Below are 14,521 nucleotides of genomic sequence, written 5' to 3' on the forward strand. Positions count from 1 at the left end.
GAGCAAGTCTGTAAGCAGAGTTCCTCCATGGCTTCCGTTCCAGTTCCTGCCTTAATTCCCTCATGATGAGCTGTGATCAGGGTGTGTAAGCAAAGTAAACCTTTTTCTCTGCAGTTGCTTGTGGTCAGTGTTCTATCACAACAGCAGAGAAGCAGCCGCGGAGAGCCACCAGTCCTGTCTACGGGCAGGAGGCTGTTCAGAAAGGTTGCTCAACTCATCGCTCCAGCCTGCCTTACCAGCCCTGCCCAGGCAGCCTCAGACCCACTCTACATCAAAAGGGAAGAGACTAAAAAGTTTTCTCCTGCCCCACTCTCAGCAAACAGAGCCCCATCTCAGCATTCCCTCTCAGCATTCCCTCGGTATGACTGATGTCATGGAGGAAGTGTCTTCCGAGGCCCATCCCACCTCAGGTGCCTGAATCCTGCCCCTTGCACTGTCTCGATATCCTTCAGTTAAGCCCCCTTGCTTAGTTTTTGTTCCCCTGTAATTCACCTGTAAATGCCTTCCCTTCCCAATCCTTCAAATCTAGTTTGAGTCTTCTATACCATGAACAATTTATCATATCAAAGTCACCAGTGTTCTTTGGGTTTTAGTCAAGTCAAAAGGATATTTTTTCACTTGTTATTTTGGTGGGATTGACTACACCTGAGAGTAACACACACACACACACACACACACACACACACACACACACACACACCTCCTTTCTCCCTCTCTCTCCCCTTCCTCCTGGCTTACCTATAAACTTCACCATATTGGCTCAGTACGTATCCTCAACCCAGCCACTAAATGCTGAGTTCCTCTGAACTGTCTAAATAAAGACGACAATCAACCCCTTCCCTCCACAACTCTCACGTCACTCACATCAAAGGGAATAAAATAGTTTGCTCTGGAAGTAAGCATGTATGATCATAGCCTGGGAATATTTAGGTCTCCCCAAACACAATATATCATGGAAACAGTTTCAAAGAACTTTTATATGAAGAAAAAGAAGAACAAAAAAAGCTATAAATAAGACAATTTAAAAAAATTCATTGGTGGAAACATAAGAGGCATAGGTTACAGCAAGATGGGGGAATCTCATCCATAGGCCTCAGTGTTATCTGACAGCGTTCTTAACCCTTCTGTTAGTGAAGAATATGGTGTTGTTATGTTTATACAATCCAAAGAATTTTATCTGCTTATCAACATATCAATTCTGATGCAAAAATTGGACAAAAATTTCTATTTGGGGACTAAAGATAGCCCAATCAAATTGTAATTAGGCTATAGCTCTCCAACCTCTCCATGGTCATTACATGTCTATCAGCCTATGCAGACAAGGTCTTTCCAGGAATCCTCATCCACAGGTCTCATACTCACATAGCTTTGCCTTTCTGCCTCCTCAGTGTCTCAGGTAATTCCGCCAATCCTTAGAAATGTTACCCAGTGGTTATTCCCAGCTGCGAATCTTCAGTTCATGCTTCTCTAAGCACCCGGGTTTGACTTTTCACAGGTCACATTGGCACAAGCATGGAAATCAGTATACCCAAAGCTTAATTCAGATCCTTGAATCAGCTCCAGCCAACCTTATGTCGTAGGAAGAATTACAAGTTACCCCCAAAGACTTAACACTCATCTGGTAGACAAAAGTTACACAGTCCCTAGGATCATGTTTGTGATGGATTTTGATTTCCTTGTTTGGGTTATATGACCTTAAGAGGAGGAGATTTGCCATGTAGAAATTAGTGCCTCCCACAAGGTCTTTAAGAGCAGAGTGATGTCCCCAGTCTGTAGGAGAAGAGGAACTCAGAGGGATTCAAACTGAAGGAGGTTCTTTGTTGCTATGGATGCCTCTGCAGAGAAGCTTGCCTAAGAGTGGACCCTAGCACCTGAGCAATAAAAGAAAAACAATTGAACAATGTAGCCACATTGGGAAGAGGTAGTGTGATTTTTAAAATTATGTTTCAAGCTTAAATTTCTGTGCTTAAGAGATCTGCAAAACCTGTAAGTCCTATTTGCTCTAGGAATTCAGGGGGGCTGGGCGTTCTTCTGATAAGACCACAAGCCACATGTTTTTGCTTCTGTAAAGAAGCTTTGTTGTCCCAACTGCACAGGATAAGCTTGATCACACATAGGCAAGACATGCATCTGATTGGATGAAGGCAGGAAGTATGGAGCCTTGTGTGCATCTGATTGGATGCAGGCAGGAAGTATGGAGCCTTGTGTGTATCATTTGATTGGATGCAGGCAGAAAGTATGGAGCCTTGTGTGTATCATCTGATTGGATGAAGGCAGGAAGTATGGAGCCTTGTGTGTTTTGTCTTTTTTAGTTCTTGTCTAATGTACTTCATTCTCTGGGAATCCTGGGTATGTACCTGGCCAGTGTCCATTGTCCTGGCCAATGTTTAATAAACATTTCTTTAAATTTGGCTCAAAACTCCTGATAATAGTCTCATTCTTAGCCTGATGGGATTAACAGGACAAGGACATCTATCTTCAGGAGATGTCAGAGCTGTCTAGAGGACTTATAGAATGTATACCAATATAGATATAGATACACATATATGTATAATTTATGAGAGTGGCTTACAGGCTGTGGTCCAATTATTCCAACAAATGCCAGTCTCCTGACAGGAAGTTCAAGAATTCAGTAGCTGTTTGATCCACGAGGCTGGATGTCTCAGGGATCTTCAGTATAGGCTGGAATCCCCAAGAAGTAGGCTCTAATATCAGTGAAGAAACAAGCTTGCCAGTGAGGATGAGGGCAGACGGGCAAAGAGCAAGAGCTTCCTCCATCCATGTCTCGTATGTAGGCTGCCACCAGAAAGTGTGGCCCAGATGTAAGGTGAGTCTACCCTTCTCAAATGATCCAGTCACGAAAAGCCCCTCACCGCTGTGCTCACCTGCTTGGGGTTAGTTAATTCTAGATGTAGTCAAGTTGAAAACCAAGATTAGCCATCATGGGGGACTTAGCGGTAGGTTCAAATAGCAATCAAGAACTAGGTGCTGATAAGCACTCCAGAAGGTATGGCCCCTGCTCACCCCAGTCTCAGTTACAACTCTTCATGAAAGCTCATCTGATTGGTTGTTATCTTTCCCCAGGAGACTGTTCTTCCCCTGACTGCATCCATTCATTCCTTCATGGCATCATTCAGCCCTTGGCAACACAATCAGCCTTTCTCCCAGCAGGAGACTCCTGGGTAAATACTAATTTCTTGGGGGTCCATTCTCCCAAAAAGAGGTACAAATGTCTCTTTAGATCACATCCATTCCTGCTGGATAGGCTGGTGACATCAGCAGACACCACCATCAACCAGTTTGTTTGTTTGTTTGTTTTTGGCTAATCTAATCTTTTCCTTTTTGATTCTTTTTACTTCAGCATCTAAACCCTTAGCAAGCCTCCTCCTTCTTTTTAAACTTTATTTTGTTTTTATTTATGTGTTTGAGAATGCATCTGGTAGTTCTGTGCATATGAGTGCAGGTGCTGATGGGACCAGAAGAGGGCATCAGACCCTTTGGAACCGGAGCCTCAGGTGGTTGAGGGCTTCCCAGTGTAAGTGCCAGGACTCAAACTCACGCCCTCGGTAAGAGCAGTCTGTTTCCCTAACCTCTGAGCCATTTCTCCCATGCCTTCCCCCTTTACTGTATGATTTCATTCTGTCTTTTATCTTTCTTGCCCTGTTGCTTTATGTCTCTTGACTCCAATAGTCACGCACCCCCTTGTCTGTCTGTACTGGTCAGCTCATTTTCCACTAGCAACCAGGACACTGTTCTAAAAGCATACATCACATCACACTCTCTCTTGTTTAAAATGCTTTTGCAGCATCTGGCACACAGAAAATACCATCTCTTTCCACTGCGTTCTACTGGATTCTCCATAACCTGGCTTCTGCATGTTTCTGTGAAGTTGTTTCATGGCTTCTTTCCCTTTGTCTGGAAACACCAGCTACTCCCTTTATAGCACACACAACAATTTGAACTTTAAGTTGTGTGGGTATGAACGAGTGGGTGTCCTCTCTATTAGACTGTGCACTCTACGGTGCTGAGGTCATTTCTACTGTATGAACCTTGCAACCATACAAGGAAATCCCTTGCATTGTCTTTGCTGTTGGGCTAACGTAGAGGCGAATCCTCTTTTCTAGTCCATTGATGTCCCATGGTGTGGATAGCCGAAACTCCTGAAACACCTTCATGCAGTGTAACCATGGCCGACAGAGAGGAACTGGGAAGGAAGCTGGGAGTCTTCATCCCTTGCTGACCACTTTGCCCATCTACTGGTGTCCCCTAGACCCCTCTCTCCTGTGATGATGGTCTAGACAATTACTTTGCTGTGGGAGATGAGCATCGATCTTTCCCGTGCATCCTTGGTGCCCTGTGGGATCATGTTGAGAGGTCTTTTGGAACCAGATTCTTCCCTACAGGGACCTCAAAGAGAAACAAACATGGGAGGATACCCTCCGTCACAGAGCCAGCAGGGACCCAATTCAGCACATCCAGCAGCTATTAGTCACAGATGGCTACTTTCATGGTTTTGTGGCTAAGTCAGTGCCCTTCTGCCACCAGGAGCCTCTGCAAGTTGCATCTGGGCAAAGCTTGGTGTGACCATCTATGAGATAAAAGGCTGTCCTGCTCTGCTGAGGACCCGTCTCTCAAGAGCCCTCTGCAGGCTCTCCCAGGCTGTGGAATCTCCTATGTGCAAATGAAAGTCCAGGCTTTTAATGGGCTGGCTGTAGTTTTCTGGAAATAAAATGCTAGTATATTCTCTGAGCCTCAGATTTTGTAGCATAAGTGGGACTTGCCATTTCTTCCTTTCCTTGACCTTAGAGGCCTGTTACAAAGATAGCACGTGATAGAACAGGCAAAGTACTTAGCACAGTGCTCCATCTTCTGCAACCGAGAGAGGAGCTTAACGCTAGAGAAGGTGATAGGTCTAACACAGCTCAGTCCTCAACCTGTGGGTTGTGAGGGGTCGAATGACCCTTTCACAGGTATCTCACAACAGATATCCTGCATATGAGATATTTACTGTACGATTCATAACAGCAGCAAGATTACAGCTAGGAAGTAGCAATGAAAATAATTTTATGGTTGAGGGTCACCACAACATGAGGAATGTATTAAAGGGTCACAGGGCTAGGAAGATTGAGAACCACTGTTCTAACATAAAGCTCCTGTGTTTGAATACTTGGTGCCCCTGTGGCGGTGCTGTTTTACCATGTGTTAGATTCTTTAAGATGTAGGTTATAACTCACAGACATAGGCTAATAGGGGCAAGTCTTGAATGTTATGTCTGCTCAAGTTCTTTCCTTCCTAATCTTTCAAGATGTCAGCAAGCCAACTGCAACAGTAGACTTGCTCCCCTGAAACTGTAAGCCACAGCCAATTTTTCCTGCCTTTAATGGCTCAGCCAGTAGTCAGTACCATAGTTAGCGTGAACTGTCAACTTAACACAGATTGGTGTCACTGAGAAGAGAGTCTCGGTTGAGGGACTGCCCAGATGAGATGGGTCTGCAGGCTGGGTTGTGGGGCTTGTCCTGTTTAGGAATCAATGTAGGTGGCCTGTATCACTGTGGGTGAAACCATTCCCTATGCAGGTGGTGCTGGACGATGTAAGAGCAGCTGAGCATGAGTCAGCAAGAGACCCAGCAAGGCAAGTGGCATTCATTCCTCTGTGGCTTCTGCTCCAAGTTCCTGTTTGACTTCTAGCCTTGACTTCCCTTGGTGATGCCAGCTTTCAGCTGAAATAAACCCTTTCCATTCCTAAGTGTGTTTTGGCTTGAGGACCCTAACACAGCCACAGGATAAACCTAGAATGGTCGGGAATTTCGACACTACTGCCAGGAAACACTGAAGCTCTACACTTTTTCTATTATTATCATTTTTCATTTTTATTGCTTATTATTGCTGTCAGTGAATAAATTCTGCCTCAACCTTTCATTCGAGATTTGCCATCAAAAAATGTGTTGTAGGGACAAAAACAGGAACAAAACATTGAAAAAGTCCAAAGGGCTTGGAACGTATTTGTGAAAGTATCAGGTTGTATTTTTCCCTGGGCAAGTTCTCATAGTCTCTGGAGGTCACATAGCTCCTCTGGGAGCAGGGAGCCCTAGGGGACAGCAGCCTGGACCTGAGACAGCAAAGGCCTTGTCTTGTTCTGGCCCCTACAGAGCCTAGGGAACCATGTGTCTAGATGAGGCCCCCTTGGAGGAGAAAAGTAGTAGGGAAAAGAAGACATGTTAAAGTCAGTGTTGCCCAGGCGCTGCAGAGAGCTGTGGTTTGGAAGGTGCTGAGCAAGCCTGTGGGAAATCTCTTCAGGCCAACATGAACGGGAGCACGCTCCCAACATCTTGGTGGTTTCTCCTGCGTCTGCAGAGAAACCTACCTGACGAGACCACACATATGCAGACCAGAATTCAACCATCCTGAGGAGTGTTCTTGGTTCAGAGTTTACCAGGGGCTTACTGAAGTCTGTGCCAGCTCTCACACCCTGCCTGCAAGGATGCAATGGCAACGCTTGTGACCCAGTTACACACCTGGTCTGTCACGAACAGAATCCATATCTGGTGACTTTCCCATAGAACCACCCATGTTTCTGGCAGTAATGACATGAGAAGCATGCCAGACATGGGGTGAGGGGACCAACAAGAATTCTTCCAAGAGGAGAGAACTCTATATGCTAAAGAAGAAACATGATGATTGACCTTGTGACTTGGGGGCAAGACAGCAAGGGATGCCCAGATGGGAATATGGCTGCTCAGCTGCTCCAAAGAAAGCCAGGGAGGGGTGTGTCTTGCTCCCAAAAACAGACAACGCAAATGCATGGATGGCAGTAGCCAGATCCTGTCGGCTGTGATCCCTCACTGGGACTTCCAGTGCTCAGTAAGTGGGAAATTAAACTCAAAATCCTGGTAGGAGTTGAATACAGTTGGAAACCACATATAAATTCATGTTTCCACTGAGTTTTGACTCAGAGGAGACCAGAGGCTGCTGGCTGAGGCCACAAGTCAAAGGCACCAGGTCTTGTGAGTGAAAGTCCCTGGGCTGCCACATGAGTCATGGAGCCAGAAATTTACCTTCTCATAAGCTGTTTAACCAGTGGTAAAGATGTAGATTTTGGTCAAAGGTGGTCAGATCTCAAAGGGGCAGTGTCATCCAAGGGACTGTCAGGATTTGTTAGAATTTGGTCCTATTCCTGGTTGCTGGAGAGAGGCTAAATCATTGGAGTTTTCTACGTGGTAGGTTTGACTGTCTTAGTTCTTCATGAGTTTCTTGGGTATCACTTGAGTTTAGAGTTGAGAGAGCTCAAGATGTCTGGTCATCAGAAGACTGACTATGGTCTTTGAGTCACTGTGCCTTCCAGGGGAGAAAGGGAGGGCACTGGGGACTGAATTCAACTACTTGGCCAATGCTGTAATCAGTCATGCCTCCAAAATGGCACCCAATGAAAAGTCCAAGGCTGGTTACGGTAGCCCCTGTCTGCAGTCTCAGAACTCAAGGAGAAGAGATTGATGTGGGAAGATTGTGAGTCTAGTCCGCAAGTTGCACACCAGCCTAAAATCCATAGCAAAATCCTTTTTCACAAACCAAACTAAGTTACCAGACAACATCAATGACGGACCCTGGTTGGTAAGCATCCTTAAATGCCAGGTCTTGTCTCAGCCCTCAGCCCGTGTGCAAGTTTCTTTGTCTGGTCCTAGTTAGTATGTTTTCTAATAAAATTGTGGTTGAACATATCATGATCTCCCAGCTGTCACTGTCATCAAATGAATGATTGAACCAGAGAGATCATGGGACTTTTCCAGGTTAGTGATAAATATGGATGACCCCTGAGCTGGTGACTGGTATCTCAGATGAGGTCAGTCTTACTTGGAATTGTGCAGTTTATACTTACTCCAGTGGACAGAATCAGAACTGGATGGTCGCACAACAATTAAGTAGTAGCAAGAGATCCCTTTCTTTAAAAAAAAAAGATTTATATTATTTTAAATTACACTGCTATATGCATGCACAGGTAAGAGTCTATGCACACGAGTGCAGGTATTTGCTGGGGCCGGAAGAGGATGTCAGATTTCATGGAGCTGGAGTTACAGGTGATTGCAAGCTACCTGATATGGGTGCTGAGAAGCAAACACAAATCCTTACAAAAGTAGCAACCTGTTTTTAACCTCTGACCCATTTCTCTAGCTCCTAGAAGTGGTCTTTTCCACTCTATGAGTCCTTCTCTCCCCTTAGACCCCCTTGGCAAACACTCACACTGAAAAGAAAATAAATCCCTCGTTGGCCCAGGATCTGTTGGAATGTAGTCTTTGTTGCAGTCAGGTTATTTCACATGCTTGCCACGTTCTCTTCCCAAAGTCAGGGTGGCATGGGCTTGTGGCAGTGCTCTTGCTCTGAGATCGCCTGGCTTCGCCAAAGAACACATGCAAAACATCATAACAGCTTCATTTCCACAGTGGCAGGACCCAGAGTTCTGTTTGGGAGGTCCCCGAGACCACAGTCTGGTTCTGAGACGTCTTCAAGATGCTTCCGCATACAGGCATATGTTTTTTGACTCCGTATGTTTATTGAAGAGGCTGAGGGAGGTCTGGTGGACATTATGGGGTGGGGTGTGCTCATGTTCAATGGAAGCCACTCCTTGGTCCAGCCGCTATCCCTTCAGCTACACATAGCGTCCCTAAAGAGGTAAGCATCAGACAGTCCAGATGATAAATCTTTTCCCCAGAGCAATATAATTTGATTGTACTTAAAAAATAATTAAACAAATATGTAAAACATGTTTCCGTTGCGTTCATTTACTTCACTTGGCCCAGCGACGTGAGGCTCCTAATTACTTAAATATTTCCTTTTACTATTTTTCAAAACATTTTTCTAAATTGTCAAAAAACATTCTGGAGACAGTTGGGTAGCAAACATAGCGAACATGTGTCTGATTAATTTTTTAAGACAATCAAGATCAAATGGAAAAAGAAAAAAGTGATTGAAAGGTTTCAGAGCGACAATAAAAAGACAGACATCTCAGCCGGGAGAGCATGGTGAGCCACAAGGACGGAGGATTCATAATCTTTACTGCGATATTTATTGTGAGTTGGATGGCAGTCAATGCACTGGCCTGGGGTGTAAATTGTGAGACATAGAGTATGGCCTTAAGGAACTGTGCAGGTGGGGGCATTCTGCCCCCAGGGTGCTCTAGGAAGTGGGGTGTCCCCCAGATGCTCACCACCAAGCTGGTATAAGGCACAAGATCACTCCGGACAGTCATTCTTTGTCGCCTGTCATTACAAACAACTCCAGGGCAGTCTGCTGGCTTCCTGACAAGAGGATTCGTCCCTCATCTGCCAGCTGATGGTCGGGCCACCATCTCGAGGCCATCGATGAAGCTGCTCAGTGATGGAGAGCCTCTTGTCAAAGGAGGGTTTATGGCATTAACTTTCGAGCACTTCTTCACTGAATTTTATTTTACTTTATTCGATTTATTTTGTTGAGTCCCTTTTCAAAAAAAAAAAAAAAACAACTTATTTTTTTTTAAGTCCCAAATAAACAACTGGAATCAGAGGATGTGGTTTCTCTTTCTTGCAAAACTACTCCCGTCCTTTTGCTGTCTCTTTCTGACACTCATGAAGGGCTTGGCAAATGTCGCAGCAGATGAGAGGTAAGGTCTCCAACAGAGTTTTGCTACCCTTCTGGAAACTGGAAGATGGTTCCAGGCAGGGGTTGACACTGGGGGTCACACCATCTGCCAGCATAAATGGGGCAACCCCTATTTTGCTTATGGGTTTAGGTCACCAAGAACTGGGGAATTCACACTAGGGACTCATCCTGTGTCCCGTGCATGATGTCCTCTGAAGGGAGTAACAGAATGCAGGTCATGGCCCTGTCTGTGGCTCTCATATCTTTACCACCTTTTCTTTATTTTATCTTTGTGTGTGTGTTGTGTGTGTGTGTTGTGTGTGTGTTATGTGTGTGTGGTGTGGTGTGTGTATGTGTGTGTGTTGTGTGTGTGTTGTGTGTGCGTGTTGTGTGTGTGTTGTGTGTGTGTGTGGTGTGGTGTATGTGGTGTGGTGTGTGTGTATGTGTGTGTGTTGTGTATGTGTGTTGTGTGTGTGTTATGTGTGTGTGGTGTGGTGTGTGTATGTGTGTGTGTTGTGTGTGTGTTGTGTGTGTGTTGTGTGTGCGTGTTGTGTGTGTGGTGTGTGTGTGTGGTGTGGTGTATGTGGTGTGGTGTGTGTGTATGTGTGTGTGTTGTGGTGTGTGTGCTGTGTGTGTGTTGTGTGTGTTGTGTGTGTGTGTGTTGTGTGTGTGTGTGTTGTGTGTGTGTGTTGTGTGAGTGTGTGTGTATGTGTGTTGTGTGTGTGTGGTGTGGTGTGTGTGTGTTGTGTGTGTGTGTTGTGTGTGTTGTGTGTGTGTTGTGTGTATGAGTGTGTGTTGTGTGTGTGTTGTGTGTGTGTGTTGTGTGTGTGTGTGGTGTGGTGTGTGTGTGTGTTGTGTGTGTGTGTAGGCTCATGCTTGGCACATCATTCATATGGCAGTCAGGCGGTAGCTTTACTGGAGTGGGTTCTCGCCTTTTACCTTTTTTGGATGCATGGTTTCTCATTCCTGCCACTGTGTTGTGTACTCCAGGCTAGGTGATGACCCACAAGATTCCGCATGATTGTCCTGTGTCTACCTTTCTATGGGAATTCTGGGAGTGTGGATGCGGCCAGTGTATCTAGTTTTCTAATCTGAGGCTCTGGATTCACGCTGTCAAGATTATATAGCAAGTGTGTTTACCAACCAAGACATCTGTCTCCCCGTGCCCACGAGGATTGTTTTTTTTCTGTCATTTGTAAGTCGTTGCTTCCTCTTATCTGGCCCCAATTCCAGGTGAGTGTCTGAGTTTCCCTCATCCTTAAGGCATGCTAATTTTGATACATTTTACACCTGTAATCTGGTGAGCATGTTTTGCCAATCGTTTTGATAAAAGGAGGCTGTAATGTGTGAAGATTTAATGGCAGGAGTCTAGATCCACCACCCAGGACGCTTGGAGGAAACCTGGTCCCTCTGCCCTGTGTGCTGAATGGCTCCCTCCTCTGGAAAAGGCTCCGTTCACTTAGGAACCACCACAGAATGAACATAGGGCTTAACTCCACTCTCCAGCATGGCATTCCTTTGAGCTCTTCTGAATAATTTAGAGACACTACTTAAGATACTTGTTGCTCCCAACTGTTAATGACAATATCAAGGGAATTAATTAACAGTCAATTATATCAATTTTAGATTTGGACATTGATTCCAATGCCAAAAGGTAAATTTTCGCGCATGCACGTGTGTGTGTGTGTGTGTGTGTGTGTGTGTGTGTGTGTGCTAGTTTCTCCCCCCCAAATTTCAGCTTGTCTAAGTCATTTATAATCAAAATTATACACGGAATAGGTTCAAATTATTTCTGTTCACTTTCTCTCTTTCAGCCATCTTCAGATGAGTAAGGATTAAAAATCTGGCTCAATATTCGGTATTTTCAGACATCCATAGGTATGCAGTGTTATCACGGTTTCTGTATCTCTCTGCTTGGGGGAAAAGGAATTTGAATGTGTGAATAATAAATTTAACCAAAAAGGAAAATTATGGTGGATGTTATTTGCACAAGTGTGTATATGTTTTGTTTTAATCATTCCACGGAAGAGCTTGCAGTAGATGGAGAGACAAAAGGGAATTGCAGGTACCATGTCCTCTGCTTACTTGTCTCCTTCAGAGTGGAGGTATTTGTCTGTTCCACAAGCAGGATGAGTTTGCTAAGCATTTGCTGAACTTCACACATAAAGGAACTTTTACAACCTTCTCTGATCTTTGATATTACAAAACGGCATCTCACTGAAAACAATCTTTGCTGCGTGATTTGGCAGGAGTCGGCTAGACTGCTTTATGAAAAATGACAGCTACTAGGAAAGTAATTAAAGATGTATTTTGCCCAAAGCAAAAGTATTTTTGGAATCAATACCAAACATCTTTAATTTCTCAGCTCTTTCCACAGCCATTGTTCAATATGGGGTGCGAGTGGGGAGTCTTAACTCTAGAGGACAGGAGGCAGCAGCCCCTTTCTGGTTTCATTTCTGGGTCTCTACCAGTGGTGTGGGGTGAAGGGACCACACATCCTCTCACTGGCCAGCCAGCATCTCTTCTGGTTCTTCCCAGAGCTGTTGAAGTCTTTGAAAGTAGTAAGGGAGCCTGGTGGTACAAGCTGAGTTTGGGACAATATTTTTAGGTTAGAGTTAGAGACAACGAGAGCCCTTTGCCACAACTTCTCTTGATGGGAGGTATCTTTGGTGGTTGGTGGAGCACCCCAGGAGGTCAGGGTTCGGATTTGCTCCCAAACTTCCATGGGTGTGATGCTGGATTGCCTGAGACTATGAGGCTGCCAGGACAGGCTTCTTTCCTCTCCTTCTCTTTCACCTGCCTGACTCCCATTTCCCTTCCAGCTGCCTCATGGGTGCCTCACAAAGTTGTCACAAAGGGTGCCTCGCCCCTTCTTGCTGCAGCTCTCAGCATCAGCCCTCTTCTTATGGTCGATGGCTCATGCTCCGTGAAGGCCTTGTGTGTGTGTGTGTGTGTGTGTGTGTGTGTGTGTGTGTGTGCATCATGACTGTGAAGGATTCTGAAGAGATCAAATCCCTTGGAGCTGGAGTAACAGATAGTTGCTAGTTATGAGCTTCCATAAGGGTCCTGGGTCCCCTGGAAGAGCAGCCAGTGCTCCTAACTTTGTAGCCATATCTCCAGACCCTACTTTGCTTCTTGATACATTTCTCTAGTATTGAGATAGTCTTGGACTCCTGATTCTTCTGCCTCATCCTTTCAGGTTCTGGAATTACGGTTGTATATTGCCACTCTCAAGTCTCAACTGGGTTTTGCTACATCTTCCTGTATTAGAACTGTGAGTGCCCCTCTATCTTGACCTGATAGAAAGCCGTGGAGTAAACCCTACATAGCCCAGAGGAGATGGGAACTGACAACCGGGAGCATTTTTACCACTGGGGTGATAAAGCGATTGTTGCTTCGGTGACTGGGATGGATTTATGAGACTCATCTCTGCCACAGTATATTTGGGCTCTCCCAGGCCACAGGGTCTAGAGGACAGCCTGGGCTAGTAGGGTCACTTCAGCAGCCCAGAACATGGATTCTGCTAACAAGGCCAGAGGTTTCTGCCCTGCCACTGCAGCCCCAGTCTTCCTCCTGGAACTTTAGCAGCTGTCGGGATGGCCTTTGCTTCTGCAGCTCTGGGAACAGGCTTTCATCTTCCTGTTTAGTTTCCATTAATGTGTCACTTCCCTCTTCCCTCCCCCACACAACTATTAAATAAGTGTCGTATGTGGCTATATATGCTTGTGTTATGTGTAGCCAAATGTCACTTCATGATGGAGATCTTTTCGGAGGAATGGAGTCGCTAGGCCGTTTGGTGATTGAGGGAACATCACAGAATGTTCCCCTGGAAGCTAACATGGATATGACATCATAAGGTAAAACAATCCATGGGACCATCCTTATATATGCAGTGCAGAGGCAGCCTTATATGTTTCATGACTGTATGTTTGAGAGGAGCGAGAGAACCGTATGTACACACATTTACTGCTGCTTTTTTTGTTGATAAAACTACTTCTGCAGAGCAAATAATACCTTGTGTCTTAGCAGGAAAGTGTGTCAACATTTCTCAAAGTCACATGGACAGCTGTGTCGAGGACAGGCCCGATTTTCTCTATCTCGGTGCTGTGGATTTTTCTTGCTTCGGATCTTAACAAGGCATTAATTTTCCTCTCATTGATATGCACAGTCAGACATAGTTAATCTTTGGGACACTTGCTGGTCAGATGCCTGGGATAAGCCTGGATTAAGGGAATTCTGATTGCCCATCTTCCCAAAGTGCCAAACGGCTCAGGAATCCAGAAGGGTGGGCTCGAAATCAGCAGAGCTGCCGATGGACTCCACCCACGACAATGTTGGCGGTGTCCCAAGGAGACTTTGATCCCTGGCTGTGCTCAGAACGGCAGTATGGAGCAGTCCTTGAGAAGATGGATCCCCGTATACTGGTCTTTATGCTATGATGGAATTTGAACTCAACTTTACTGGGGTCCCTGCCTTGTGGTTGTGGTTTTTAAGGAGGTGCCATGTGCATGAAGCAGTTACTGACCTTTCTGCATGTAACAGTCATTCCTCTGCTGGGAGTTCCAGCTCTGGGCTAGTCCAGAAGGCAATGGAGTTAAAGGAATCACCACTTGCCAGAGACTCAATTGCTTGTCCTCCTCACTGGATCGTGAGCTTCAAGAAAGTGTGTCTTAAACGTGTTAACAAATTTCTTTTACTTTGTGAAGACAGTTCTAAGGCATAGACTGTGTGCCTTCCTTCAAGACTTCCTGTATCTCTGGGCCGCCCCCTCAGTGTGCCAGCCCCTGGGTGGCCTGAGAAAGACTTGTGAAAGTTGCATCTTTCCTTCTCTCAGTTGGCATTCTGTGTGGGGTAGAATGGGTGAGCTCAGCTCTTCCACCGTCTGATGTCTTAATGAAATTGCAGGAGACCA

This window comes from Microtus oregoni, unplaced genomic scaffold (genome assembly GCF_018167655.1).
Source record: "Microtus oregoni isolate MIOR12 unplaced genomic scaffold, Mior012 000102F_ref0000329, whole genome shotgun sequence".
NCBI lineage: Eukaryota > Metazoa > Chordata > Mammalia > Rodentia > Cricetidae > Microtus > Microtus oregoni.